Below are 22,112 nucleotides of genomic sequence, written 5' to 3' on the forward strand. Positions count from 1 at the left end.
TTATCCCTATAGTGGTTCGGAGCGTAGATGTTGTATATAGTGTAGATTTCTTTTGTGGTTTTGTTTATGAGATTTGATCTTACCCACCAATTGCAAGAGTTTATATTGATGGGGTCGCATTTGTTCTTATTCCATAGAGTTCCTATACCAACTGATGCGCCTGCTGCTCCTATTGATGTACCAGAGTAGTTTTTGTGTTTTGTGGTTTGCTTTTGGAAATCGTTCTCAGAAATTTTGGTCTCCTGGATGAGGAGAAGGTCTGGTTGCTCCTGTTTAATTATATCCCGGACTGCATTTGTTTTTAAGGAGGAGCCCAACCCCCTGCAATTCCAAGAGACCACTATCATCATTTTCCAATTTTTAATTGGTGCCCGCTCTTCTCCTTTAGTTTTTCTCCACTTCCTTTTTGTCTATCAAGATATGTATCCATGGGTTGCTGGGTACCGGTGGCCGTGTCTTTCGCTGTTGTTTCATCTCTGATCTCTTTGTTTGACTTCCTGCCTGCCTTTCTCGGAGGGTCAGAGGAGAGGCCTGCTTCTTTTGATTTGTTTCGAGTGAGTATTCGCTCGATGGTTGGGGGGGTGAGGGTGGAGGTTTCGATGGGGAGGAGATCACTGCTAGGGCAGTGTCTCGGGGGGAGGGGATATGGGATCTTCCACTGATAAGGATTCAAAGGGGTTAGAGGAAGAGGGGAAGGGGGGAGCTGAACAGGAAGGGGGAGGAGGAGGGAAGGGGATTTCCGGGAGGGGCTTGGAGCTTGGTCCTTGTGAGGGAGTGGATTTTTTCTTTTTAACTTGTTCCCAAGGACCTTCAGAGATTTCTTCACTACCATTAGGCTCATTTAATTTTGACTTGCTACATCTATTTGCGAAGTGCCCATATTCGTGACATACCTTGCATTTGAAGGGCATCTGCTCGTAGTCTAGTTGTTGGATGTGTGTATAGTGATCTACCTTGATCTTGGTGGCTTCCGGTAGGCCTTTCCCGAGGTCGACTTCGACGCATATCCTTGCACACGCATGCATGTTCTCCTTTGGCTCAGATCTGTCGATGTATTTGCCAACTGCATTCCCAATAGCCTTTACAGATTCGTCTCCCCAGCAGTGAAGCGGCAGATGAGGCAGGCGGACCCAAACCGGGACTGCGTTTGGGATGTCCATTTCCGGATCGAAGTCTGGAGTCCATCTGTTCAGATAAAGGCCTCTTGAATCCATGAAATAAGGGCCGTTTCTGAAGATAAGGTTCCTGTCCTCTTTTGATTCAAATAGGAAGGTGTAGAAGCCCCTTCCGCAGAACCTGATAGCTATTTTTTCTTGTGTCATCGCGCTCCAGTTGCATTCTACCCATTTTTGGACTGATCTGGGTGAAGGCCAAAGGCCAGTGAACTGACCGACAAGGCCTCTTTCAGCTAAGGCGATTGCTGCCTTCCTCGGAAGGGTGGGAGGAAGAGAAACTTCAGGGATTTCATCCAGTTTTTTGACGAACTTTGTCGCAGATGGACGGATTCTTGTTGATGCATTCTCTGGGATGAGAGATGCGAACAGTTTTTAATGATCTTCCAAATTTGGTTGGGGGGGGGGGGTCAGACCCAGCCATTAAGGCGAGGGGGAGCCAGAGTGCAGGCGCTTAAGAGTAAAGGAGGCAGAAAGGGAGAGTCCCAGTGCTGGGGTGAGCAGGAGGCCTGAGGGGCGAGGGAAAACTGGGAGAGGCCTAGAGGGGCGTAGATGGCAGCGGGCCTGCCAGGCAGGGGCTTGGGGCAGGGCCAGACAGCGGGTGCGGGAGTCTTCAGATCGCCTTTTTCAGAGCTCGCGCAGTCATTCCAAAATCGATGGGCTCAAGATTATTCGCTCGGATTGATGAGTGATTTCATCCAATTACTCACTCTATTACAAACAAAATACCCAAAATAAAACAAAACAACCGCATAAAATATCACTACACACCAGTGAGTTCAGACACAACTCCACTAGTCGTCCCACCTCCCTCAAGTCGGCTTGTTTCAACATGCTACACAAAGTCCGTGTGGGTACGATGTTACAGTGCCTTCTGACGATGTTATCTCAAGGTAAAACACCAAGTGTGATGAATACTCTGCCACGTCAGCCTGTACCACTTCATTTACCCAAGGTAAATGACAATATCAATCGTGGAACCGACATCGTAAACTAAAATATTTTTCTATCACGTGCAAGGTGTCAGACAGGACAGCCTGGCATCTGTATACGTGTTTTGTCTTCCTTGGACCGTGGACGTCAGATACTCAGCTACACGGCTCTCTTTTAAAAATGAGGACACACGGACGCCGTCGATGTCGAGGTACCGACGGCCTACAATCTCCCTACCGGTCCAGGCAGCGACAAAACACTGGCGAGTCGGCGATCGTCCAACGCCCCTTTGATACTCTTAAGAGCCAGTAAATCGGATGGGGTCATGCCGGTTTCCTGAGATATTTTTGTTAAATGCCGTGGCTGGCGAACGCGAAAACAAGGGAAGCATATTCGCTGCGTAGAGAAACAGCGTGTAAGGCATATTCTTGGCCTCTCGGGGTTTAGCGGGAATCGATCTCGGCACATTGTTGGCATATTCCCGAAGTGACAGATAACAGAAGAGCCATGGTTTGCACGGTACAAGTTGCAAACCCAAGCACGAATGCTAACCCTAAGTCTTTGGCAGGTGACTGGGTCGAGCCTCTCCCCGAGGAATTTGATCCGGTTGAGATATGTGCTCCCTTGACCGGGACCGATGCGGACGAAAATGGCAGCGTTAGTAGCCGTTCTGATAATGGCCAAGGTTCTGGAAATGGAGAAAAGAAAGAAATTGTGCTCGGCAGGAATATTCATACGAGCTGCCTTGCGATCACCGAGCCAGACGTCGACGATGAGATTACAGGTGAAAGAGATGGCTACATGGCCAGTGTTTTGGCCAAGTACCGGCGGAGTCTCGTGGAAAGAACGAAGCACCATCTTGGTAAGCTATTTTCAGATCTTTGTCGGTATATTTTCGGGATTTGTTCAAATGCGAGATTTGACAGAGTCGAAATGAACTTGATCTAGTTATTTATGTTAGATAACATTAGAACTAGCCTTTTAATGTAGGTATTTGTTTCACATTGTATCATTTGCACTTGATTACGAGATACTGAGTAGTCTTCATGGAATGTCGTTTATTATTCTCTATTAATGTCTATTTTCACTGAAATGTCACATCAAAACCCTGTTACAAGGATCTTACCGACGTCCTGATATGTTTAATAAAATAAAAATTCTATTTTCTTTTCCTATATCTAAAATGTAATTTAAAAAATGGAAATGTGGATGTCCCATTTTTTTTTAAATCTTTATTTATACTTAATAGATCATTGTTAAAGATGGATCCTCTTATAACATTAAAATTGGATTTCCAGATTATTTTTTTAAGACAAATTAAAGAGTTATTATGGATTTTCTTTTTATTATTACAATATTAATGAATAGATAAAAATGGAAAGGTTATATTAGAACCCCGCTAACTGCTTCGAAAGCCATGATTTACCCTGTTCAAAATTGCTTTTCTTGCTCGTCAGATCCTGAATCTAAGATTTTTTGATTTAAAACATTAACATTATGGAATTGCTTGCAAACGAAGAGGGCAGGTCATTTACGTCCAGTAGTCGAAAAGATGTGTCACAGGCATAAACTACGATGGAAAAACATAAACATTCTATTTATAATGTGAACAGGATGAAGAGGATCTAAATTAAACTAGTATATATTCATCTTAACCATTTAGAGGTCTGCAATTCTGAGGTACAAATCCCCCTTGATTCTCGGAAATGAGGGTGGGGAGGAGCTTTTTAAGCCTGTTGGCTAGAATTTTGGTGACAATCTTGTAAGAGACATTACAAAGGGAGATGGGCCTGAACCGATCGAAGGAGAGGGGATTGATATCTTTGGGAATGAGGGCGAGGTGTGAGGATTTGGTGTTTTCCCCCATCTTGCAGTTTTTGAAAACATTTTTTACCATCCTTACAAAGTCTTTTTTTTATAGTGTCCCAGTGATTTCTGAAGAAGGCGACAGTGAAACCATCTGGGCCTGGGGCCTTGTCCTGTTGCATGCTGAAGGCTGCCATTCTGATTTCCTCTTCTGAAACATCCTTGTCCAATTCGCTGTTTTGCATGACTGAGATTTTGCTCTCAATTGGTCTGAGGAATTCCGTGCTATCCGGAGACTGGGGGCCTGCTGTTAATAAGGATTGGAAATGCATGAGTGCTGCCTCTTTTATTGCTTCTTGCTCGTTGATCTCTTTCCCTTCTGCCACGATGTTGTCGATTTGGTTGCCGGCGCGTCTGATCTTGACGTTGTTGTGGAAAAAGGAAGTGTTTTTGTCTCCGCCTTTAGCCATAAACACCTCGATTTCTGTCGCTGTTCTTCCTCCTCTACCCTGTTTTGTCTATACAGTTCCCTGTACATTTCGTTTTCTTGTGTTTGGTCCTCCTTTGTGTATTGAGTATTCTCTTTTGCCTGGCTCCAATGTTCCACCTGCTTGTGAAGGTCTACTTTTTTTTTTGTTTTCCTTAGCTGTGTTTTCTCTTGCCCACTGCTTTATAGTTGTTCTTAGAGACTTTAGCTTGGTTTCCCAGATATAATGAGGCGAGCCTATAACTTCCTTAGCCCACTGGGCTTGGATGAGGTTGCTGAAGTCTTCTTTGGCGTCCCAGATTTTGTTGTATTTGAAGGGGAGGGGCCCCAGATTTCTTCCCTTGTCCAGCATTATGGCCACTGGTTTATGGTCTGAGGCCGAGGCTTGAATGATATTGGATTTGATAGAGGAAAAGCCTGCAACAATTCTTTCCTGAACAAGGATTCTGTCTAATCTCTCCTTGATGTTATGGATGCCGATTCTTTTGTTACTCCACGTAAATTTCCCGTTGTAAGGAGGAACGTCTATCATATTGTGATTTTGGATTATTGATTCCAACGAATCTCTTGAGGGGTCTGCGTGGAAGTTCCCACCTAGTTTTTCCTGGGCATTTCTTATTAGATTCAGATCTCCTCCCAAGAAAATATTCCTGTCTTGAAAGGACTGTAAGACTGTGGTTAAAGAATCCCAGCAGAAAGCTTTATCCCTATAGTGGTTCAGAACGTAGATGTTGTATATAGTGTAGATTTCTTTTGTGGTTTTGTTTATGAGATTTGATCTTACCCACCAATTGCAAGAGTTTATATTGATGGGGTCACATTTGTTCTTATTCCATAGAGTTCCTATACCAACTGATGCGCCTGTTGCTCCTATTGATGTACCAGAGTAGTTTTTGTGTTTTGTGGTTTGCTTTTGGAATTCGTTCTCAGAAATTTTGGTCTCCTGGATGAGGAGAAGGTCTGGTTGCTCCTGTTTAATTATATCCCGGACTACATTTGTTTTTAAGGAGGAGCCCAACCCCCTGCAATTCCAAGAGACCACTATCATCATTTTCCAATTTTTAATTGGTGCCTGCTCTTCTCCTTTAGTTTTTCTCCACTTCCTTTTTGTCTATCAAGATATGTATCCATGGGTTGCTGGGTACCGGTGACCGTGTCTTTCGCTATTGTTTCATCTCTGATCTCTTTGTTTGACTTCCTGCCTGCCTTTCTCGGAGGGTCAGAGGAGAGGCCTGCTTCTTTTGATTTGTTTCGAGTGAGTATTCGCTCGATGGTTGGGGGGGTGAGGGTGGAGGTTTTGATGGGGAGGAGATCACTGCTAGGGCAGTGTCTCGGGGGGAGGGGATATGGGATCTTCCACTGATAAGGATTCAAAGGGGTTAGAGGAAGAGGGGAAGGGGGGAGCTGAACAGGAAGGGGGAGGAGGAGGGAAGGGGATTTCCGGGAGGGGCTTGGAGCTTGGTCCTTGTGAGGGAGTGGATTTTTTCTTTTTAACTTGTTCCCAAGGACCTTCAGAGATTTCTTCATTACCATTAGGCTCATTTAATTTTGACTTGCTACATCTATTTGCGAAGTGCCCATATTCGTGACATACCTTGCATTTGAAGGGCAGCTGCTCGTAGTCTAGTTGTTGGATGTGTGTATAGTGATCTACCTTGATCTTGGTGGCTTCCGGTAGGCCTTTCCCGAGGTCGACTTCGACGCATATCCTTGCACACGCATGCATGTTCTCCTTTGGCTCAGATCTGTCGATGTATTTGCCAACTGCATTCCCAATAGCCTTTACAGATTCGTCTCCCCAGCAGTGAAGCGGCAGATGAGGCAGGCAGACCCAAACCGGGACTGCGTTTGGGATGTCCATTTCTGGATCGAAGTCTGGAGTCCATCTGTTCAGATAAAGGCCTCTTGAATCCATGAAATAAGGGCCGTTTCTGAAGATAAGGTTCCTGTCCTCTTTTGATTCAAATAGGAAGGTGTAGAAGCCCCTTCCGCAGAACCTGATAGCTATTTTTTCTTGTGTCATCGCGCTCCAGTTGCATTCTACCCATTTTTGGATTGATCTGGGTGAAGGCCAAAGGCCAGTGAACTGACCGACAAGGCCTCTTTCAGCTAAGGCGATTGCTGCCTTCCTCGGAAGGGTGGGAGGAAGAGAAACTTCAGGGATTTCATCCAGTTTTTTTACGAACTTTGTCGCAGATGGACGGATTCTTGTTGATGCATTCTCTGGGATGAGAGATGCGAACAGTTTTTCATGATCTTCCAAATTTGGTTGGGGGGGGGGGGGTCAGACCCAGCCATTAAGGCGAGGGGGAGCCAGAGTGCAGGCGCTTAAGAGTAAAGGAGGCAGAAAGGGAGAGTCCCAGTGCTGGGGTGAGCAGGAGGCCTGAGGGGCGAGGGAAAACTGGGAGAGGCCCAGAGGGGCGTAGATGGCAGCGGGCCTGCCAGGCAGGGGCTTGGGGCAGGGCCAGACAGCGGGTGCGGGAGTCTTCAGATCGCCTTCTTCAGAGCTCGCGCAGTCATTCCAAAATCGATGGGCTCAAGATTGTTCGCCCGGATTGATGAGTGATTTCATCCAATTACTCACTCTATTACAAACAAAATACCCAAAATAAAACGAAACAACCGCATAAAATATCACTACACACCAGTGAGTTCAGACACAACTCCACTAGTCGTCCCACCTCCCTCAAGTCGGCTTGTTTCAACATGCTACACAAAGTCCGTGTGGGTACGATGTTACAGTGCCTTCTGACGATGTTATCTCAAGGTAAAACACCAAGTGTGATGAATACTCTGCCACGTCAGCCTGTACCACTTCATTTACCCAAGGTAAATGACAATATCAATCGTGGAACCGACATCGTAAACTAAAATATTTTTCTATCACGTGCAAGGTGTCAGACAGGACAGCCTGGCATCTGTATACGTGTTTTGTCTTCCTTGGACCGTGGACGTCAGATACTCAGCTACACGGCTCTCTTTTAAAACCGAGGACACACGGACGCCGTCGATGTTGAGGTACCGACGGCCTACAATCTCCCTACCGGTCCAGGCAGCGACAAAACACTGGCGAGTCGGCGACCGTCCAACGCCCCTTTGATACTCTTAAGAGCCAGTAAATCGGATGGGGTCATGCTGGTTTCCTGAGATATTTTTGTTAAATGTCGTGGCTGGCGAACGCGAAAACAAGGGAAGCATATTCGCTGCGTAGAGAATCAGCGTGTAAGGCATATTCTTGGCCTCTCTGGGTTTAGCGGGAATCGATCTCGGCACATTGTTGGCATATTCCCGAAGTGACAGATAACAGAAGAGCCATGGTTTGCACGGTACAAGTTGCGAACCCAAGCACGAATGCTAACCCTAAGTCTTTGGCAGGTGACTGGGTCGAGCCTCTCCCCGAGGAATTTGATCCGGTTGAGATATGCGCTCCCTTGACCGGGACCGATGCGGACGAAAATGGCAGCGTTAGTAGCCATTCTGATAATGGCCAAGGTTCTGGAAATGGAGAAAAGAAAGAAATTGTGCTCGGCAGGAATATTCATACGAGATGCCTTGCGATCACCGAGCCGGACGTCGACGATGAGATTACAGGTGAAAGAGATGGCTACATGGCCAGTGTTTTGGCCAAGTACCGGCGGAGTCTCGTGGAAAGAACGAAGCACCATCTTGGTAAGCTATTTTCAGATCTTTGTCGGTATATTTTCGGGATTTGTTCAAATGCGAGATTTGACAGAGTCGAAATGAACTTGCTCTAGTTATTTATGTTAGATAACATTAGAACTAGCCTTTTAATGTAGGTATTTGTTTCACATTGTATCATTTGCACTTGATTACGAGATACTGAGTAGTCTTCATGGAATGTCGTTTATTATTCTCTATTAATGTCTATTTTCACCGAAATGTCACATCAAAACCCTGTTGCAAGGATCTTACCGACGTCCTGATATGTTTAATAAAATAAAAATTCTATTTTCTTTTCCTATATCTAAAATGTAATTTAAAAAATGGAAATGTGGATGTCCCATTTTTTTTTAAATCTTTATTTATACTTAATAGATCATTGTTAAAGATGGATCCTCTTATAACATTAAAATTGGATTTCCAGATTATTTTTTTAAGACAAATTAAAGAGTTATTATGGATTTTCTTTTTATTATTACAATATTAATGAATAGATAAAAATGGAAAGGTTATATTAGAACCCCGCTAACTGCTTCAAAAGCCATGATTTACCCTGTTCAAAATTGCTTTTCTTGCTCGTCAGATCCTGAATCTAAGATTTTTTTATTTAAAAAATTAACATTATGGAATTGCTTGCAAACGAAGAGGGCAGGTCATTTACGTCCAGTAGTCGAAAAGATGTGTCACAGGCATAAACTACGATGGAAAAACATAAACATTCTATTTATAATGTGAACAGGATGAAGAGGATATAAATTAAACTAGTATATATTCATCTTAACCATTTAGAGGTCTGCAATTGGGCTTCTTTTGATCTTGATAGTTCTAGGTTAGGATGGATCTACTAAAATGGAAAAACATAGACATTCCATTTTTAATGTAAAAAGGATAAAGAGGATCTAAAGAAAACTAGCATATATCTATCTTAAACTACTTAGAAGTCTTCAATTGGTGTTTTTTAATACCTCTTGATCTTGATAGATTTAGGTTAAGATGGATCTATGTTAGATTAAGATAAATCTATGTTAGTATATGTCTGTACATCACCACCTGTATGGACTAGATCAGCTTAATATCGGATCTAATAATCTCAATGAAAGATCAAAAGAAAAAAATATAATTCTTTTGATCCTAGAAAGATCAGGAGTTAAGATATAATAACCTTGTTTACTTTATGATAGATTTTTATATTGATTTAGTTTTTTTATTGTTATCACCCTTTTTTTTTTAATTTTTTATTTCTAGGGATTTCATTTTTTTTTTTTTTCACTTTAGATTCATTAACACCAGACGTGGCATATCTGCCTTGGCTGTGGATGCGCCTCATCAAGTGCAATAGATTTTTAGTAGATATGCATAGATTAGAGTACTTCAAGCTTCTCCTTTGATCATGCACATTATGAGAAAGCAGAAATGTTAAAACTTCTCTCCTTTTTCACTAAATATGTAAAGGTCAGATTGCTTCAAACTTCTAGATTGTATGTTCATGTCAGGTGAAACGTAATTCCAATATTATATGGTATTTCTTTGACTGTGCTGGCCATTCTTGATTTTATACATTCAGTAACACTAAAACTTCCATCTTTTACACTGTAAATATTAGACTACTTCAAGCTTCTTTACAGTGTCTTGATTTTGTATAGCATTTTAGAGGAGCATATTTAGGACATCTTCTGATATTTCTTCAGCTTTACTGCCCAATGTTGATCTTGTACATTTATCGAAAACACCAAAACTTGGATTCCTTTTCACCAAATATGTAAAGATCACACTAGTTTCAGCTTCTTTACAATGCCATTGATTTTGTATTACATTTTAGGAGAATATACCTGAACGTTATCTGAATTCAGCTGCACTGCCCAATCTTGATCTTATACATTATCAAAAACAGTGAAATTTCCATCCTTTGTCACTAAATATTTCTACTTCAAGCTTCTTTATATCTTGATTTTTTATTGCATTATAGGAGAACATATTCCTATTATTATCCATGTTACTCAACTGTTGCCCAAGCTTGATCTTTTATTATAAGAAATGCTGAATCTTCCATCCTTTTTCACTAGTTAGCAAACTTCAAGCGTCTTTATAGTATACTTGAACTTTTATCACAGTTGAGAGGAATTTAATCAGAACTACCTGCATAACCCTAGTGCTTTTAAGGCATAGCAAGTTTGCTTTTTTGGAAGCAGAGTCGGTAGAGATTCTCCCCATATTGATGTGTCGTTGGTCTTTTCTTTCTATGGGCTAACATTGGTTGAGTGCCTCATTTGCACATTTTTGGAAAGTGTGTAGATGTTGTGTTGTTTAAACTTTTACTTTGTGTAATATGACATGTGAATGTATTTTATTTTATCTTTTTCATGAGATGTAGTTCCCTGGAAACCCACTGGACACTTCTCCTCATTTTGAGGATTTCCTCACCTTAATTAATTGGAGAGGGGAAGGATGGCTCATTTGACATTGGAGGGTGAGGAAGGAACTAGTCTTGACCAACAAGATAGGAAAGATGTTGTACCCAGGTGAAACCAAATTTTGTAGAAGCTTGAGGCTTTGTCAATAGTATACTCATTTAAGAGCTTAGAATATCACTTGTAGGAATTGAACTTAGGGTAGGGAGGATAACACTCCTCTAAATTGTGTGGGCTAGACTCAATTGATAGTACAAGTGTGTTTTAAGAATATGTACCTTATGCATGCAATATTAGGCCAGTTGACATGATGACACGTGAGAAGTAGAGATGATGATCTCAAAAGTAGGACACAAAGGACATGTGTGTATAATAAAAATTATGACACATACAAATATGAAATATAGATAAATATTCAAATCTCTTTAGAATTTAAAAACTAAAACACTTACAATTTTACATGATGATGATACAAATCTAATCATACAACTACTAAATTAGTGATGATAAAATGAACACATGAGAAATTAGAACCATAAATTGCACTTTTGTTATAAAGTCTTCAAAATGAAAATGTATTACTTTTGATACTGAGTCACCACTACTGTAAGTGGAAATGTTGATGGCAAATACAAAATAGGGTAGATACTAGATTCTAGAACAATGGATGATAGTGTCCATGATATTAATGGTAAGATATGCCTTCTCTCGCCAACCATCATCTAAAATTGTATCCTTGAAATTTTTTGAAGAAGCTTGATTTTCCTTTCTCCAAAAATTCCAAAACTCCTCCCTTTCGTTTGACCTTTACCAAACTGCCCATGATGATTGATCCTTAATCTCTGTGAAATGAGGAATACAATGGATAGTTATAGGAAAAAAACTCAAAACATTGGTGGAAAAATACACTTGCTTGGCACTTGGACTAACTTCTAACACTACACAATAATCCTTAGTTGCATGCAAAATTGCCTCATAGCCCCAACTTGTTTAGTGAACTGACAAAAAAGGGAGGAACAAACATGATTTAATGATGCTCACTTGGAGGACACATGTCTATTTTTCGAGACACGTTGAGGGAAAGTGTTCAACAAGTGTTTGGCATGTGTCAGACACTTGTCCTCATATATTCATTCAGACACACGAAATAAGGGACATTACCCCTATTTGGACATGCTTGGTTACTTAGATGCAAGATAATTAAAGCTTGTTGATCTTATTCTTATTGTCCTCTAAAATACAACCTAAATTTTCTTCCCAACATTCCAAGATGGATGCAAGTCATATTGGTATAGTGTGCTCTACTTGACAGATGCAAATGCTCTAATTTTTAGGTGTGGAGTGTCATGTATTTACATCTATGCATCTTAACCCTACTAGTGTATCAAGCCATTGTTTGAAGGAGATAACGACACATTGTTGCAATTGATTGAAGTCCAATATTAATGGAATTAAAAATTAGGCTAATATGTTAAGTTTTTTTTAGTGGTGTAAACTAAATGATCATTTCACATTGGTTTCAATGAAATCAGCTATAGATATATTATTAGCCCATAAATGATTAAGGGTCATGTTTCACATTAGTTGCAACCTTTAAAGAGGATTATCTCTAAGACACCTACATGTCACTGATAACAATGGAGTGTGAACCTTACTTTTATCTCCAAATTTCATTGAATAACAATGAAGCATGAGTCAAATCCTATATTAGTGGGCTTTAGCAATTGTTCTATTACTAATTTGTAGATAGATTTTGTTTGGTGGTCTTTGTGTATAATCTAATTTAATTTTCTATGCCCTAAGTTCATTATTTAATGCATGCTCAAAACACAAGGTTCAATATAATTCTTATTGCTTTTACTTGAGAACTCTATAACTTCGCAATATCGTGATGCATCAATGATAGCATGAACATCATCAAATGGCCCCAATTCTGTAGTGGTCTCGTGTGATTCAAGATGATGGTGTTACATCTTCTAAACAATCAATTTGCCTTAGGAATATTGCCTTATGCTGAAGGTAATATGTCCAAAACATGGACATTTTTCTTCCTTTCTAAACAAATAATTACTCTCTAACAAAGATATGCCCTATGTTGAAGATGAGAAGTTTTGGAAAGTGGATGATCTTGGCTATTAATCCAACTGTCTATTATAGTACAACAACCATCAATCATCTACCATATGCCTCTGGGAATACCCACTTTCTTTTTATGTGCGTATGTAATGATCATTAGATAGGGATGATTCTAATCAACCCACTTTCACAAGCTCTACCACTCCATAGGTCCAATTTTTCAATACTCAAATTGGCCAAGAAGAATCATACTTACGTTTTCATTTGGCCTTAGCTACACAATTGTGCAAGTCTTCCATGGATTTTCATTTTAACAATGATATGCCCTATGTTGAAGATGAGAAGTTTCGAAAAGTGGATGATCTTGGCTATTAATCCGACCATCTATTACAATAGAACAACCATCAATCATCTACCATACCCCCTAGGAATACTCACTTTTTTTTTGTGCGTATGGAATGCTTCATTATTAGATAGGAATGATTGTAATCAACCCACTTTCACAAGCTCTACCACTCCATAGTTACAATTTTCAAATACTCAAATTGGCCAAGAAGAATCATACTTACGTTTACATCTGGCCTTAGCTACACAATTGTGAAGGGGCAAGTCTCCCATAGATTGGATCCATGGTGGATGCAATAACACGCAACCATCCCCACCATTGAACCAACACCTCTTGGCTTGAGGTCATACCATCGATTACAAGTCTTTATAATTAACTAAAATTGATTAATTAATACTTCTTCTATCTTATTTATGTAACTCTCTTCATTCTATGAAGTAATATATGATTTATTTCCTATCATAAATAAAGGCCATGACCAATCAAAATCAATGGACTAAGAATTGGGAAAAGTTCGGTGAGGCAAAGGAACAATGGCAAGACAAGAAACGATCCCCATTATTGAACTAACACTCCATTGGCTTGAGGTCATACCATCAATTGCATGTCTTTATTATTAACTAAAATTGATTAATTAATACTTATTATATCTTATTTAGGTAACTCTCGTCATTCCATGAAGTAATATATGATCTATTTTTTAGAAAAAACAAATGTCATGACCAATCAAAGTCACTAGACTAAGAATTGGCAAAAGCTTAGGGAAGCAAAGGAGCCATGGCATAACAAGCAACCATCACCACCATTGAACCAACATTCCATTGGCTCGAGGTCATACCATCAATACAAGTCTTTATAATTAACTAAAATCGATTATATAATATTGACAATATCTTATTTAGGTAATTGCCTTCATTCCATGAAGTAATATATGATCTCTTTCCCACAAAAAAACAAAAACAAAGGTTACAATCAATCAAAGTCACCGGATTGGGAATTGGCAAAAGCTTTATGAGGCAAAGGAGCCAAGAGTATGAGTCAAATCGGGAAAAACTTGACTAGTACAAAATCATAAATATATACACACATTTTGAAAAGATATATTCAATAAATCTATGCCCATTCAAATCAATATATGTCCGAAACTTCTTATCAATAGGTATCTCATATATGATGAATTCAAAAATGATCAAAAGTGAGCATTGGAAGCCTTTATTTATAAATGTTAACTAAAAATAAAGGTGCAGTCTAACTAATAGATGAAATTGCTTTTTTGGTTGAAATCCTACAATACAAATTCCAACAAGATTGCGATTTCTTTTTGTTTAAAATGCATAAGTGGATTCAACACCCTAAAAAACTACTGAGGCACTTGAACTTTGCATATTAAACAACTTAAACTTGTGATTCTTAAAAATTTTCAATCAGATTTTGGGTAAAATTGACCAAAAAAGTGATCGAGAAATGGCTGTTTCACCTATTGGTTATACTATGCAAAAAATAATAGTTAAAAAAAACTTAGTAGCTTATCTTATGGGCTGCTTGACCCTCCATGTTCTCCGAGTTGTCAAGATGAAAAGAGAAGCCTTCTACACTAGAAGCTAATTTGATGCATGATCTAGCTCTCCTAGGTCAATTGTTGCATGATCCAAACTTGTCATCATCATGAAATATTGATATTTGAACTTTGTTATTTAAATTTAAAAGTTTGAATCAAATCATCAAATTTAAAAGCTTAGATAGACTAAGTCAAGTCTTTGTTTCTCACCTTGTATTGTTGAAGTCAAAGATTGTAGTGGACAAATACAAGGTCATTTATGTGCTTTTTGTGTTAATTGATGTGCTTCTTGGAATGTATTTTCTCAAACAATGCTTCACTTGTGGTTATAACCTAAAGCATTTTGTTGTTGATTTAAGGTTCAAATGGCAAATATTTTCATATCTGGTGGATCATTGCCAAAGTTTTGTTGCCAAAGACCTAACAAGTGGCAAGGGTTAAATAGTCAAGATTGAAGATGATAAAGAGATAATAAAAATTAATAAAATAGACAAACGAGAGAAAATTTAATGAGTTGAACAAGTTGAGAATGGTACTTGATAATATGTTTTTTGTTGTTGTGCATAGTATTTGCATAGGCAAACAAATTTGTGGGTGCTCCATAATCTTGTAGTTGGCCATTGATGTATATTTGGATTTTATGATCAAGAAGGTACATTTCAATGCATGTTATAATCCATTCATCAATGCCCCCATCCTCATTAATAAAAATTAATAAAATAGACAAATGAGAGAAAATTTAATGAGTTGAACAAGTTGAGAATGGCACTTGATAATATGTTTTTTGTTGTTGTGCATAGTATTGGCATAGGCAAACAAATTTGTGGGTGCTCCATAATCTTGTAGTTGGCCATTGATGTATATTTGGATTTTATGATCAAGAAGGTACATTTCAGTGCCCGTTATAATCCATTCATCAATGCCCCCATCCTCATTAATGTTGGTCTTATCATAAAAATATGTTGGGCAACATGTAAGGGGGAATACATCTGCCTATCCCAATACTCGTCAATAATATCTTAAATATGCATATATTTAGTCTCCTCATGCTGATATTTCTTTTGATGGCCTTATTTGTGAGATCAATTGCGTTATAAAAGGCAACACATATGAGGATTTGTCACCATAAACCATTTTGAAAGTTCGAAGAACATTTAAATTTTGAAAGAAATGAAATGAAGTTTGACTTTGAACAATGAGAAAATAAGCACTTGAGCACTTTGAAGTTTGGCAGCAGAAGGGTGAGAAAATAAGCACCTGTAGACAACCATTTCAACTATGTTTTACTCTAGACATGCATGAACACCCTCAGCTTACAAGGCTTTAGACCACTGATGCTCAATAATTTGTAGACTCAATGAATGTATGGAGCATACTGACCATACCGGCAGATGCATACATAAACATAAATGAATGGCTAACTACAGGTAGCAAAAGAGAATCCTAACTATACCGGTAGATGCATATATGACCACATATGAATGGCTAGCTATAGGCAATAAAGAAGCTTGCAAATCTAATTCATCAACACAGAGATAATATGACAGTTACCTGGCATTAGACACAAAAGAAACGTGAACAACTTGTTCAAGTGCAAGCTTAGAACATAAGAGAAAATGAACATTGAACATATAACATCAAAAGAAGCTTGTATTACTAATAGATGAAGATGAGAAGCTTGAGTAGCAAAGTCTCATTAGTCTCCAGAAGTTGAACCCATATTACATTTAGTTTTCATCTATTTATAGCTCTTTACAATGATGTTGAGCCTTCTGAGGCTTGATAGGTCCTAATCTATCCCTCTGTCTTGCTAACTGTTTGATTCCCTCTATAGGCAAGCATGGTTTGGAGGTTTTCCTCTTCTGATAGAGGAATAACCGCATTCAGATATTTTGGGTAGTTTCTGCGCTGTCTGGGAGCTCTCTCATGTCACAGATGCCCCACAATCATTCCGTTTGTTCTGGATGTCTCGCGTTGTGGCTCCACGATTACTTTGGGTTGATTTAGTTGTGTTGCGCTGTCTATGCCCCCTGATCGCTTTCCGACCTCTGCTATGTGGTGGAATGGCTCTGCGGCCTCTGTTATCCTTTTAAATGTTTTAATAATGATTGTTTTTCTGTTAGACACAAAAAAACGCTGCAACATGTAAAATCCTGCCTATTTCTGATTCTTTCGGACTTCAGAAGCCCTCAAATATGATCTATGCATCTATTGGGTCCGCCCTTAATCATTGTCACATGTCGCAAATGGCTTGGTCTCGTGTTTCCTTTGTATTTCTTTGAAATACGAAAATTCACTGTAAACTATGAAAAATCGGTCTCGGCGGACTTAAAAAATTATGAATTTCCCTTCCCGCACCCTTTCGAGTCCGGGCTTCATCGCAATCAGCGCTGCCCCAAGGTTCCTTTGTATATCGTTGTATAACTAAATATATGAGAAATGCATTAAACAATGCTTGGGCACGGACTTGAAATCTTATAGAATATCATTCATAAGGCCGTCGGGTCCGGCATTATCGAATCGCCCTTATATATATGCAAAGGCCCTACCCCATGGTTTTCGCCGATATTGATCATCGTTGATCGGCAGTGTCTAGCTCCGATTGCCACTGCTTGGGACCGCCGATTTGCGATTTGCCGCTTAGATCTGGGTAGTTGATCGGCCAAATCTAACGACAACTATGCATTCTTGGGTTTTAAGCCTGCGCTAAGGGTTTTTGACTGATTTTTAAGCATTTTAGCCTCCCAATAGTGATTTTCAACCCTTCCAAGGGCTTTTCTCCCTTGCTTGTTTCGATTGATGGATGATCTTTGAGCACTTTTGAAGACTTAGGGAGTGCTTTAGAGCGTATTTGGATCCAATTTTGGGCCTTTTGTCAACGAAGCTAACAGGGCTCATAACCAAAAATCAACCAGGGCTTCCCGAGGCTAAACCACCTCACCCTCATCAATAGAACCAGACTTTACCGCAATCCCCACTAGATCACTAAGCCCTAAACAAGCATGGATGCCACCGTATTTCTCCACCTACACTGTGAGGAATTTGCCTATCTCCTAGTCTCTAGGCTTTACCGCAATCCCCACTAGATCACTAGGCCCTAATCGAGACTCCACCCTCCAGGCTTTACCGTATATCCTGCCATTCATCAGCCAAGGATTCCTAGGCCTGATTGAGGGCACCCACCTCTAGGATTTACCATATATCCCGCCATTCATTGGTCAAGGATTCCTAGGCCCACCAAGGTAACACAAAATTTGGCTTTACCACAACCCACAGTCTGGTTCAAGGGTTACTAGGCCAAGGCTTTATCACAATCCACAGTCTGATTCAGGGATCACTAGGCCATGTGTTTTTTCTTTTAGATACCACCTCACTCAGTTTCAAATCCATCTGGAAATCCATCTCAACCAAAACATGAGAACCCGATCACACCATGGCTATCCATAAATGGCAAGGCAAGGTTGAAGAACACTGGCACACCTGGCAAAACCCATGCCAATAACAATAAGAGAACCAAGAACACACATGCATAACCATGCATGCCAAAACCAGCAAGGAAATCATACATGCAACTCGATACCTGCAAATAATCTCGCTGTAGCCACTTAATCCTACTCTTCCTCATTTCATCTTTGGTTCCTCTTGTCTTCTTTGCTTTTCTTGATTCAATGCTGAAGTGCTCCAAGAAAACTCGAAGTGTCTAAGAGCGTGAGAGAGAGAGAATAGAGAGAGAGCTCCAAAACTGAATTGACTAAAGGTTGTAGTGACAAAACTGTTACAAATTGTTCCTCATAATATTTTTTATTAATGAGACCTCTATTTTCTTCAATTTTCCATTATTTTCTTTCATTTTCCTCCTCATATGCACCTTGTGACCTTTCACCTTCATTTTCTCCTAATTCCATTATTTTCACAAATAAAATGTCAATTAATACCTCATGGCTTTCCAAAGCTTTTGCCATTGTTTTTGCCAATTTCCTTAGCCATAATAAATCAAATGAACCCTTATACTATGATGTTTTGCCCAATATTCAATTTTGAATACGTGCCCCATAACTATGATTGTTATTTTGCCTCTATTAACTTTTATTACATTGAATTTTGACAAGAGCTATCACAATTATTCTCTATTTTTACCATTTGTATTTTTTGCAACCACTAGGTGCTACTCACTAGTTTCCTTGAATTGTTGTACCACATCTTGTTAATTTCTTTCCATTCCTTGAATTGTTGTATGGCATCTTGTTAAATTTGCGTTGGCAGATCTTGTAGTCACTTTGGTGAGATTCCTTTTTTGTAAACAAATCTATATTTGGATTACATCTCACTTACAACATTTATATAAAAAATTAAATGGCTCAACTCTTAAAAGCAACTATGCTAAACTCCATTTTATCTTCAAACTTCCATAATTTTCCCAAATTTTTTTATTCCTTAAGTGTACTTTTACACCTTTAGATACAATTGCAATCAACTATACTAAACTAATCCATTTTCTGTTTAAAATTTTCTTGATTTTCCCAAATTTTTTATTCCTTGAGTGTACATTTACGTTTCTCACATAAATTTGATTATAACTAAAATAATATATATTAACTTTAAATTACATTTTTAAATACAAAATAAATTTAATCACTTTAAATTACATTACTCAATCGATTACAAACAAAATAGCCAAAATAAAACCTAAAAATCACTTCTTAAACAACTGCATAAAATATCACTACACACCATTGAGTTTAACAAAAATTCCATTGGTCAAAAGTGCAATTGCTAAATTTACATTTCTCACATAAATGGATTATAACTCAAATAATATATTTAACTTTAAATTATATTCTTGAATACAAAAATAAATTTAATAACTTTAAATTACATTTTCAGAGGTTTAAAAAACAACGCTCAATTTTTTTATAAAGTAAATAACTTAGAATTATGATTTTCCAATTACTCACTCTATTACAAACAAAATACCCAAAATAAAACCTAAAAATCACTTCTTAAACAACTGCATAAAATATCACTGCACACCACTGAGTTCAGACAGAACTCCACTAGTCGTCCCATCTCTCGTCTTGTTTCACGGCTCTCTTTTAAAACCGAGGACACACGGGCGCCGTCGATGTCGAGGTACCGACGGCCTACAATCTCCCTACCGCAGGGTTGGAATTTGGATTCTTTTGTACCCGTCAGACAAATTTTTTTTGACGTTTTGGGTCTTTATACTTCCCATCAAAAAACGTTATGTTTAAAATTTTACCCTTCAAAAATGATGTTTTAATAATAAATTAACCCTTTATCAATAAAGTTCGATTAAAAAATTACCCTTCAATAACACAATGATGTTATTTTTTTTACATATTTATCATAATAATAAAATGACGCTAACATAGAAATGACTTATTGAATCCTGAGGAAACTCACAGCAAAATCTTCATAACCCATAAATCAAATTGTTTGTATGTGTTTGTTAGTACAACACCAATATTAGTATTACTCTCATCCATGTGTGTATATTTTCATGCACATTTTTTTTCAACGATTGTTTACCTAGAATTTCACCCAAAAAAAATCAATAGACCTCCCAACCATATTTTATTTCCAAACCAACTCTAGCCATCACTATTGGGAAATATCAATCCATCAAAGGAATATCCTCATCATCTCCATGGAATGTAACTTATTTGTGGAAAATAAAGAGAGAGAGGTTCATTTCAAGTAGTGGCCCCTACAGAGGACAGTCAAGACCTGAGGAAAGGAGATTTAAAACTTGGTTAAGAGCAGGGGAGGTGACTTAAGATTTGGTTAAGTATGATATAACTATCTAATAGAAAGACCCTTCAAGGAGAAGATCAAATAAAGTAAAGTTGTTGGATTTCATTTTATTCAATTAGGTTCCATAATAAATATTCTACCTTCTAATACAACATAACTTATTTCACCACTTGAACTTGAGGACTCTACATTAAGCCGAGTGTGAATCATAAGAAAGTAATTTTAATGACTCAATAGGTTTTTTCCTTATCACAATACAACGTCTTTAGAGGAGCTGCTACACAATTTTTCTACACCTGCATATACATAAAATATTATTAAACAAATGAACTAAAATAAACACAAACATAATTATTTATTAAAATAAAACCCAAAAGTAACAATGCATACATCTTTAACCTACTGCACATAATGTGGAATGTACAAAAACCACCACTATAGGATTTAACTAGTGAAATTATCACCTCCCCTCTCATACGATACCAAATGTAAACAATAAAAAACTTTAAAAACACCAATATCAAAGTAAAACAAAAAAACCCAAATTCCACAAAAACATACAAGCAAGAACAAGAACAGAGAAATAACCATTGACATAGCAAAAGCATCAACAAAAGAAAGAAGCATAATAAGAAGCATAATAAGAAAAGGAAAGACAAATCAGTAATGTACAATGGAATTGAACTCAACTCAACAACCGACGACCCTGTATGCCTTGCTCTATAGTAATGTTCCTTTCTACTCTGCTATGTTTAAATGGAGAAGGGATTAGCAGTATACAAAATGGAAGAAGATAAGAAAATGTGAATTTTCAAGAATAGATTTAAACATTGCATATAATGAACAAAGGTAATCAATATATATACCTATGATGAACAAAGGGTATTTACATAAATTAAATCTAGTAGCCTCTTCTCAACAACTCCCATCCTGTGACCCCCATCACTTAAGGGACTAAGCCACTACATCCTCTTGCTCCCACTACCACCACAATTATTCTCTAATGTTTATTGAGAAATGCATGTTGCTGCCTATTGTAGATAAGAAGGTTAGTGATGGTTCCTTTGGCTTCTCTCCAAATGATTGGTCCTCTCTCTACGCTTGTCCCTTGAAGATATTCAGAGCTTGTCGAGCCCATTTCACATTTGGTGGTACCCATGAGGGTTAGAAGATTAAAGGGTCAAATTACCCAAAACCTTTTTGATGTGAAGGGTTCAAATTTCCCTTGCATTGTGCACGCACCTTCTATTAGTTGAGGTGTCGAGGAATCCTATACAATGTCTATTCACTTGGTCTTGTAGAGTATTGATGGCCTATTGCACTTCATGGTTGGGACCACCAGGTTCAGCTCTACAACGACAACTGGAGAACTACCATCTCGCCCTTGATCTCCTAGAGGAAATGAACTAGCATCACCATGCTCCCACCCCCACATAGTAAGTGTGGTGTTCCACAACATACGATTTACGAAAATTTCCATGGGCTTATAGTTCACCTCTTGGAAAACATCTTCATTGACATTTTGTACCTTCGCATTTGGAAACTCGAGGATCTTCACTTTTGGTAGCTATGGTGTGCATGGCTTTGCATTCTCCTTCTCATTTAAGCCCCATCGCTTAGTTTGTGGTGCACCAATGAGCCTTTCTCTAGCTCATCTTGGTTTTGGTGGGTCCCAGGGGGACAAATTGGGCAGCAAATTCAAAACAAATGAAGAAATTTCAACTTTCATCTATTAATATCCGTGTCGTATTGTTAATTTGCTCCTAACTTCTATTTTAGTAATCTGCATTTAGTTTTGGTGTGATGTTAGTGACTTTTGAATTAATAGTGGGATAGATAGATCCATTTAATTCAAGATCTACCGAGAACC

The 22,112-nt window shown here is 38.6% G+C and overlaps 1 long non-coding RNA gene across 1 annotated transcript in view; it reads left to right on the plus strand.

Annotated features, from left to right (window-relative positions):
* Window positions 1-19,490: 19,490 nt before the first annotated feature.
* Window positions 19,491-22,112, plus strand: part of LOC149246959 (uncharacterized) — a 44,718-nt gene continuing 42,096 nt past the window's right edge. The window contains exon 1 of the long non-coding RNA XR_016265603.1: window positions 19,491-19,597. This is a non-coding gene — a long non-coding RNA (uncharacterized LOC149246959). The remainder of the gene's footprint in view (window positions 19,598-22,112) is intronic.

This window comes from Pinus tabuliformis, chromosome 7 (assembly GCF_031772625.1).
Source record: "Pinus tabuliformis cultivar Carrire ecotype Pingquan chromosome 7, CPIR1, whole genome shotgun sequence".
Taxonomy (NCBI): Eukaryota; Viridiplantae; Streptophyta; class Pinopsida; order Pinales; family Pinaceae; genus Pinus; species Pinus tabuliformis.